General features: G+C 36.8%; 1 protein-coding gene across 1 annotated transcript in view; it reads left to right on the forward strand.

The window, feature by feature from the left end:
* Positions 1-6,063, forward strand: part of LOC122969373 (H-2 class I histocompatibility antigen, Q9 alpha chain-like) — a 49,357-nt gene extending 43,294 nt beyond the window's left edge. Inside the window, exon 9 of the mRNA XM_044334997.1 lies at positions 6,035-6,063. The gene's annotated coding sequence lies outside the window, so the exon portion shown is untranslated. The remainder of the gene's footprint in view (positions 1-6,034) is intronic.
* Positions 6,064-10,592: the final 4,529 nt, after the last annotated feature.

Raw genomic sequence — 10,592 nt, forward strand, 5'->3', positions numbered from 1 at the left:
GTGACACACAATATAAGAAAATCATCTGTGATACATCATGATATCTGAAGAGCAACAAATACATCTAAAAACACTAAATCCAAATCAAACTGTTGATGTATTCAGTTTCTGAAGTATTTTCAGTTTCTCATTTATAGACAGTTTTATAGACAAAGATGACAGTGACCTCTGACCTCCTAGAAAGTCAATACATTTCTGCTGTTATATTACATAACATTAGCAAGTCATGCCAGATCTCTGTATCACATAAAAACAAAACTTAACAGACTGGTCATGTGATTTCTCAGAAGCACGAGGCTGAATTTGCTTTTTCTGCCCAGTGGAGGAGCTCTAACTACGTTCTAACTTAAGTCATGTACTATCAAGGTGGCTTTCTGATCATAACTGCAGGTTATCTAAGATTGTTTTGTTGATCACATTGCAGAAACAGGAGCACTATAACTTGCTAGTTCATGCAGATTCAGTCTGATTCGCTGCTTCTGCCAGTTCCAGATAATTATGTTGTCGTCTGTAGAGTTTCATTCATGTGTTTATATAAAAATGAGAAGCCCCACATCAAGACCTTATTAAGACACATCACATAGACCATCTTATATACTTTAAAATTCCATTGGGTGAATAAGGGTAGTGTGTTTGGGACTTAAATATCAACAGCTAACTTGCAGAATTTTCTGCCATTTAAAAACAACAGACACAAAATGGCAGCACACATGTTTTCAGCAGAAAAGGTGTGACATAGTGACAGTGTGTGCAAACATGTATTCTATGTGTGTTATGATACCATGAGCATCTTAGGTTAGGAGCTAAAAACTGTTTTAAAGTTGCTGTTTCTTGTCTAGCTGTGCTGTATTTGTCAGTGCAAAACAGAAACAACACTATACAAGCATGTACGGAGAAAATTACACACAGTTGTAATTTAGACTTCACACTGTCAAATTTACAGTTAAAATAGCAAAACTGCTGTGTGAATAAATCTCTTGGTTCAAAAATCAAGAACCATGTGATCTGTTCACACCAACTCTTCAGCTTTTGGTTCAAATTCAAAACATGTGCAGAAGTAAACAGAAATTTTAAAAATAAAACATTGCTCCTAAAGTCCTCAGCGACGGATTTGGTTGCAGACGTGGTTTACACAATATAAACTATTGATTTCTTTGATTTCTTCTTTTGAATGTGGGTTTGAGTTTAGATAAAAACCTAGAAAACCACAATGCTCTTCTTCATAAGGCTCTATTGAGTATTGAGTATATGGAATATTAGGTATCAGTGAAAGTACTCTGAGTTTAGGCATGCTTATATGAAATTCAGATTGGTTTTTAGATTGTAAAGTAACATTTAGTAATGTTTTATATATTTTTAATATTGTTATGTAAATGCATTGACCTGCCTTGGTGCATGAAATGTGCTACACAAATAAACTTTCCTTGAACTCACATTTCTTCATAATGTTTATTCTGCATTTTTATATGTTTTCTTGCCATAGTTATGTTTCATAAATTATTTTTGAATAGAGAATTTGGGCGTCCACAGTGGTCTAAATGGTGTTTGAAACAACAAGTCCTTCAAATTAAATGGCCAAATAAAGGTTTTTACAACATAATAAGAATAATACTGATGATCACTGATATTTGGGATGTCAAAACAAAATAATTGGCCGCTGGTGAACCTTCATCTACTATCCAGTCAAAAACTGTCAATAGAAGAGGCTCCTCCTCCACCAGCTGTGCCACCACTGTCCGTCCTGACATCTTCCCATCACTGTTCCTGTAAAGTCATTGTGTCAAATGTACATATTTAACTACATATTTTACCATTCAGGCATTTTATTCTGTAATGTGGTGTCTGTGCCCTCTATTGCATTTCTGCTTAATTTTGTTTTGGGTCAACTTCTTTGTAGTCAGTAGGAAGTAGAAAGAAAGAGCATGTGGCACTCAGGATATAGATCAGCCCAAACAGAGCACATAAGTTCATCTGCTGCATCACGTTGTCGTGCGTAGGACTCTATCAATAGCAGTTCAACAATGTGTATATGGAACTTTGTAAGCATACAGTTAGTTTAGTATTGTTTTCATACCAGCTTGCAACTTAGCCATGTGGTTCTTCAGCGTTTAGCTATTGATATTGGGCATTTTTCCTCGCTAGTGCATATCTATGTAGCTGTCTAATTAGTATGTTTGGTTTGAGTCTATTGACTATCATTAGCCTACACAAGATTTAATTTAGAGTCCTCCATGCTCGGGCTCTTCATACTTACCCCTGTATAGCAAAAATTACATTATTTTGCTATATTCTGCCTTCAGTTTTACCTCATTTCCTCACCTCCTGCTACCTGCGAGCTGTGGTCTGCATCATGGCCTACTTGTATCACTGATTGCTTTCTCTGCATCATTATATCATCATTCCCCTGCTTTTCTTGCTATCCTCTGCATTGTCATTGGCCTTTTCCTCATCATAGAGGGCGTTGGTCCTTCTCCCTGCATCATACAATCTTCTTTTTCATTTGGTGGGTACCGGACATCTACCTCATCTAGTCAGAGCTGACCATACTTGTGCTCTTCGATACTTCCTCATAGCAAACATTTCAGTGGCTGCATAATTTTGTCTTGCAATTTCACTCCTTTTCATTCTTCTCTCACCTTGAGTCTGCATATTTTTGGAGCATCCCAACACTAAGTCTTTTCAGTGGACTTTGACTAGCTGCCCATAGTGGTACTACAGCTAAGGAGGACAGTTTACTAAGTTTCTCGATAAGCAAACTCATCAGTCAAATGTATCAGCACATTCATCAGTACATGACTGCATCACTGTCAGTGTATTTTATTAAGTTCTTCAGCAGTGAGCGTATCCTTCTTCATGCGGCCCAACATCAGCTCACTCTGATTGTCTTCAGCAGTAGCTCTGTTAAGTGTGGTGCTTCAAGAGCTGTACATTCAGTCATATCAAAGCTTTCTCATGTAAGCGCTGCTCATAAGGTAATAGCTCAACAGCTATATTTCTACAGAGTTGGGAGTATGATTATTCAGTGGCTCAAGTCTTTAATAAGTCTTTAATATGCTTTTATTGAGGGAACTACGTACTGCTGACTGTGTTGCTTGGCCACTATGGGAGGCTATACTTCTACAACCTGCTTTTATCAGCGACATTAATGTCTGAGTTTAGTCTTTTATCTAATAAATGTTTATAAAATTCATTCATACATGTTAACACCTCGTTTTTCGACCTTTATGAGTTCTAAGGGGATGTTTTGGCGACTATAATTCATTCAATCCCAACATTTTGTAGTACCTTTAATTTCATATTCTTCAGTCTCTAAGAAATTTAAACAAAAGTACTGTTCATATATTGAACTATGACTCCCTTTCCATCCTATGTTTCAGCTCAATATTGTTAGCTGTCCAGGTCAGTGCTGACCTAGTCATTATAGGGGGTGTTTTGTCTACGGTTCACTGTTCATTTTAATCTCTTAAACTCAAAAAATGTATTTTCTGTGTCATGCTCAATATTATGTTTCATCTCTTAGCAGATTATACCATCTTTATTATTAAATGTGGTCTGTTTCATTCCTGCTTGGTAAGTAAGCGTTCTTTAGGGGAGAACATCAGGCTGCGTATTTCTTGTGCCCTTTATTTTGGGGTATTTATATTGCTGCTGCTCAGGGCCGATGCCCCTCGACTTACAATGTCCTGTAGAGTCTACTACACAAGACTTAATTATCTCTTATCATCTGGTAGAATACACATTATCTTTATTTCATTCACTTGTTCTCCTATGTATTGAGCTTTAGATAAGTTCAGTCAGGAGGACTATCTTTGCATGTGTAGGCCATAGTTTTATTTCTTATATCATCCGGCATTCACATCTCACGGGCATTTTTACTCATTATTCCTTAGTTGTCTTTGCCTGGGGCTGTCAATCGATATATCAGCGGTCACATCTATCCTAGCAGCAGTGACACACCTTCATCACAGCCTATCACCTGCTGCCGTCTTTCATGTAAGTTAACATTATTCGGGGCTTTCTTTTAGGATAGGTGCAGCTGCTTCTGCTGCCAACACGGTATTTTGTCTGCCTCCCTGTAACAACTGGGATGGTGATCATCCTCCGCCTACACCTCCCACATTCATCCCAGACATCAGCACTGTTCTCACAATCAAAGTTCTCTGAAGCCTTAATCCTGGTAAGTCATGCATATAACTGGTGGTGGTGTCCCAGTGTATGGGTGTCTTTCCGCTGCTTATCACATTGCTGATCATGGCTAGTATATTCACGCTTCTTACAACATCAAGACTTTCACATTCTCATCACATAGCACATGTGTGTATAGCTATCAGGCCTCATGTCACTCTGCTCTCGTTCTTTCATGACCTCATTTTTCTCTTTAATGTGCAAAACAAGGTCTTCAGGACCTCATCTCACTCACCACATAGTAATGGTGATCCCAAGCTCAGTCTTGATCTTTCAGCTTATTAGTCTCATATTAAATATATAACACCGTATTACTGCTATTCTGTTCAATTTTTCCTTTGCATATTTTACTAGAAATCCATTTCCACCTGGTAAGGTAAGGATCAAGACACATTGCATTGGTTTGTATGTTCCTCTCAGTTCTCTTTCCTTTCTCTTCTTTGGGGGGATATCCTATTCTACTCTCACCTTAACTTCCCCCTTGTAAATACGATGACATCACGATGAGATCTAATCGGCAAAAACTTTCACATTTTCATCTCATTATGCACGTTGAATAAAATTATTGTCACTTAAAAAAGGAATCTCTCCTGATTGAAATGGAGCTTAGTGTAAGTTCAAGCAGGAAGACTATTACTCATTTATTTATTCACTGTCATTACTCTCTCTCTGCTTCTCCTGCTCTCTATCAGCTGATTAGGGGCCTTAATCTTAGATCACAAATCAGATTCCTACACGATTTCTATCAGCCTATCACGTCTTAGTGGCCAAACTTTAAATCTGTTCTCTCTGTCCTTGTCAGCTGTCATTTCAGTGTGAATTGACGCGACCCTCCACCACCCCGTTCACCTCCACTTCACCACCAGAAGCCCGCTCCTTCTCATCATCCAGATTCCAATATTTCTTTATTCATCACCACCACCTGTGTCTAGACTCTATCGGGGGATATCCTATTCTACTCTCACCATAACTCTAATCAGAACATTTTCATCTCATTATGCATGTTCAATAAAATTATTGTCACTTAAAAAATGTAGTCTCTCCTGATTGAAATAAATCTGTATCATTCTGACCCCGTACAAGCCAGCCCGCAGCCTTAGATCCTCAGGTGGGGCACTTCTGGCTGTTCCAAAGTTGAGGCTTAAATCTAAAGGTGACCGTGCTTTTGCCATCAGGACCCCTCTGCTTTGGAGCAACCTGCCTGAGGAGATAAGGCTAGCAGGATCAGTAACTTCTTTTAAATCACTTCTTAAAACTCATTACTACAGACTTGCTTTTATATGATGTTGTCTTTTTTATTGTCTTTCTTTTTCGTCTTTTAATCTTTTTATCATCTCTTTATTGTTTTTCATTGTCTTCTACTGTTGTCTTCTTAATGTTGGACTTTTTATTGCTTTCTGTGCCTTTGCTTTGTCTGTTAAAGCACTTTGTAAACTCTGTTTTTAAAGGTGCAATACAAATCACTCTATTATTATTATTATTATTATTATTATTATTATTATTATTATTATTATTATTATAGCTGTTTGAGGCCCTTTTAGTTGGGGGGCCCAGGCGGTTGCCTAATTTGCCTGATGGTTAAGTCCGCCCCTGCTCGTAATGTATCAGATGTTTTAGATTGAAGAAGTCAGTCTTATTAAGCATTTCTCAGTGTGAGATCCAGTATAACTACAGAAAAATGTTGACATGTTATGTTTTTATTATAATACCGATGTGTGAAAAACAAATTCAACCAATAACCTTTTTACCCAGAAATATCTCATATTAAATGAAATGAAACAGGCTGCGTTGTATGAACACTAACAGATTCGATATTCCACCTTGTTTGTCTGTTTATCCGTCTTGACAGACCAGTGAAGATTAGAAGAGGATGATGAACTTCAGTAAATGACTCTGCCCTCAAACAATATTCTTTGTCACAGAATGTCTGCTTCTAATTTACAACAAAAGGCAAAATTTCACAGCTGTTTGTGCAGATGTTTTGTGGAGAGGGATCACTGCAGCAGCTTCCAGAGACCAAAGACATGAGGAGAGAAACAAGAAAGAGCACAGAGTCACATCATGTTTGATTCTTAATGTCCATAAACAGGATCTTGTGTTTGAATTTATACTCAACTATGAACACTTGACTAAATGATTTTCCTTTTGTCACAGGTGAGTTTATAAAAGACTTTAATTGAAGCAGACTTTGGTTTAACACAGTTCTTGTTGGATGTCAGAGTGTCATGTCATTGTGCAGCAGTTCAAATCTCTCTGTGATGGTGTGTAAATGATTTCCAAGATGTTACAGGGTTTAGGGTTTTATGAATGAATAAAATGCCTTTGAAAACCCAGTTAAGATTTATCTGTTTATTTGAGCTTCAAAGTTTAAGGATTATTCAGGAATTCGGCCTTGTTAAAGGTTTTGTTTTTGAATTGGGATGAACCCAGGGTCACATTTCAGATGTCTATGAGTTGTTAACAGCTCCACCAAGTAGTAATTTGTACCTCTAAATTTCTCACATGGTTTCATTTAAATAAATGTACAAATGATTCAATATTTCACCAAAAAAAAACAACATCATAGAAAAAAACAAACAAAAAAACTGAAAACAGATTTGTGTATCAGAACTTTGTTTTTTCTTCTTTCCTCTCCCATTAATCATCTCACGACCCCTCAGATTTATCTGCTGACCCTTTGGAGGGGCCCGACCCCTAGGTTGGGAACCACTGGACTAAACTAGCTAACTGTATATAAAGTAGTTGAAACTAGCTCCACCTCCAGCAGCTACAACAGTAACATGCTGCTCTAACACTGATGATTCAGTATCAGTGGCGGCTGGTGACTCAAAAACTTGGGGAGAACATGAGGAAAACCAACCAACAGCCTCATGTTATTTTACACTAGTTGGCTACTTATGTCTACTTTATTATGTTCAAGTTATGTTCTTATGTTCAATGTGTAGAGACATTTAGAGGTGCAGGTGCTCAAAGTTAAGAAGGGCACATGGAACAAGATTTTAAAACACCAACATAATTTGTAGCAGAACCTGTTGAATTATAGCAACCCACATTCAAACACAATGTAACATGGAATCTACAACAAACTACATTATACTATATCATTGTCAATCAACAATTTTATATGCCAATAAAACAATTTGCTTTCAAAAAACAAAAACCACTGAGTGGTGAAAAGGCTGCTTCTTTAAAGAAATTTAGCATAAACATATTGTTTCTAAACAAAGAAGTGTTCATTTTAGCCCTGAAGTGGTTCAGATGTGTCATTTTACCAACAAAGTTAAATAAGGTTAACTTCACATTTATGTTATTGTTCTTTTGTGACAACAGATTTATCTTCTCATCACAAACAGCCAACATATCACATGATTTATACGTGTTTCTTATGTATTTTCTTAGTATCCAGAAATATATAAAGTACCACAAAGCTTGTAATGTGATACAGGTTCAGATCAGTGCTGAATACTAGAAAGATTGAACACTAAAACATTCACAGATCTAAAAGTGTAGGTTCACATCAAAAAGTATTCATGCATGTATCAAATACATGACTTACACACTCTTATCTATATGCACAACATACAAATATAGTCTACAAAGCTGACATGTTAACACTGTTGTTATTCTAGTTGCTTTTAGTAATTAAAAAGTCTTTATTCTAGTTACTTTAAGCTTATTATTCAGAATATTGCATGGCTTAAAAACAAACAATGAAGAAATTGTCACAACAAGCAGCCAGACCTCCTGCACACTCATTCACTAATCACACAACATCAACAGGTGACTGAACAACCACTCAACTAAAAACTGGATCAATTCCAAATGAATGAGTGAGTCCAGACAGCTCACTGTAACTCTTCAACAAGTAAACTACCTACAGCACATTATATGATCTCTGCTGCTTTCTTGTTAAAGAGGTAAATTCACACGACAGCCACAGAAACATTTAACCATCAGAGAAGAAATTAGCAACCAAAGAGACAAAAAGAGAGAAGATGTATCTGACTCACGTTATCTGACGTCTTCTTCTTTCTTTCATGGAGATGAAGGATCCATGTCATAACGTCCCACTGCATTTGTGGCATCTTGTTTGTTTGATAATCAGAATTTCAATAATGGATTTTTTCCAAAGAAGACAGAAATGATTTTGTAAATGATGTAAAAATAGAGGAACAACCTCCTCTGCCTCTATGGACGAGCCTCCTCTGGTCATATATGAGACAACTGAGATGAAAATAAATAAAACATGATCAAAATAAAAAGGTAGAAGGGATTTTTAACCAGTGAGTGAGCAGGAGGAGATCAGTATCCTACCATTTATAACTATAACATCTGATATCATGTCTTTTCTTTTTTCAGCTAAACACCATCAACCTTGTAAGTAGAACTTGTTTTTCATTGTATTTTACATTTTAGATTTTTAGTTGATTTTCTCACCACAAGTGACATTCACTGAGTGCAAAAGTTGATCAAGGTTTAATTCCTAATTCACCAAAATGTGATGCAACCAACAGTCTGTGATGTGAGGCTCAGAGTCACAGCGCCCCCTGCTGTTTCAGTCACTAACTAGTCATGTCTTCTGAACATACAGCAGCTCTCTCAGGTAGTTTACAAAGTGAGTGAGTAGAGAACGAGTAGAAGAGGATTAACTTTGACATCTGAAGTCATGTCTTTTCTTTTTATTTCTATTGTATTTTAAATTTCAGACTTAAGTGGATTGAGTGGACGTTCGTATCCAGAGAAAAAGTTGAACAAGCTTTAATTCCTATAATTCACCTTCATTTAAAGCCACAACCACACATTCTCAGTGGGCCTTTGTTTACAGCAACTAGTGTCAGTAACAGACAAATTGAGATTATTTGGTGAGTCAGGTATTTGTACAGACATGACAATGGATGTATTAAAAGGGGAAGGAGGCCTACCAGCCTCCATATGTACAGGCTTGATTTTTGTGCTGCCACTGGATGCAGAGTTTGATACATGAAGTGGAAAAAACATATCAGACACAAATTATTATTGGTAGTAATTTTTTATATGTCTTGAAACATGTGTGACAACACTGTCAACAGAAAGTCAGGTGACATCAGGTGGTTTCTCATCACCAGCTCAGAGGAAGATTTTTTCCAGAGGGAGCGCTGTCACACCTCTGACATCTCTGTGAAGGTAAAAGTTATAAACTCAGTTATCAATCAGCAGTGAGCAGTCAAACATTAATAAATAGCCGACTATATTGTCTAGATAAAAGATCTAATACTTAGCCTGTTGCTTTGTTTCGTTAATAATCATGAAACCAAGGTGAAGAAGTGAGTTGTTTTTAAAAGAAATAAAACTAAACTCTATAAACTTTTATGAAGTGCTTCATAAAGACAAAGTGAGGATTGAAACAGTATAAATAGTTCCAACACAGCAGCAAAATGAAAAACAGCTTCAGGTGTCCAAACATCAACAGTGGTGTTAAATTTCTCTTTGTTCAAGCAGTTTTCAGCGTTCACAGTTTCATGTTAGTTCAGAAGCTTCTAGCTTGTAGGACAGAGCTGAGCTGAGCTGATGTTTGTGTTTAAGAAACTGTCTCGTCTTCCTCATGTTGTGGTTTTATTTCTTTGGTTGCTGTTTTCACTCCAAAGTTAAAGGTTGAACAAAGTCAATTATTGTTTAGTGGAAATGTTATCTGTCAGGATTGTTAAAGTATTTTGTGACAAAACAAATGTGTAGGCCTAAATCAGATCTCAACATACTATATATTAGCATGCTAAACATAACACAGTAGGTTTTTTGTGTATGGACAGAGTGTTTATGAATAAGCTGCTTTCATAAATATAATTGTATAACAAGATGGTATCACTGCACACACTGATCTGTTTTAAATAAATCCCTTTTTAATCAACTGTACTGCTGCACATTAACTGGAGTTTTGAACCTCTAGGTGGAGCCATTCACCACATTTAGTCACTGCAACACTAATAAAACCACATTGTTTGTTGTTGATGTTTTAATCAGGACTGTTTTCAACCTCAGGACATCCACACAGAACAAAAGAACAAGAATATCACATTACTGCAACCCCACAAGCTCCAGAGTGCTGATCTGTAGCTGACAGTGACCTCTGACCTCCCAGAAAGTCAACACATCTCTGCTCATTATATTACATCAGCCTTCAAAACATTATACGTGTTATATTACAAGTATTATTATATGTGTTATAATACGACCTCAATGCACTGACAAAGCTGAGAAACCCAAAATAAAGTCCAGCATGTCTCTGCACCGTCTAACATGGACTAAAACAAGCAAAAGTTACTTTCACTTTCGTTAAAAACCTATTTCAGTCAGTTTTACCCAGATTTAAGTGACGTCGACGCTCATACTAAATTCCCATTGGCTCAGATGGAGGCTGAAGTGAGCGATCC

Source organism: Thunnus albacares, chromosome 19 (genome assembly GCF_914725855.1).
Source record: "Thunnus albacares chromosome 19, fThuAlb1.1, whole genome shotgun sequence".
In the NCBI taxonomy this organism is placed as follows: domain Eukaryota; kingdom Metazoa; phylum Chordata; class Actinopteri; order Scombriformes; family Scombridae; genus Thunnus; species Thunnus albacares.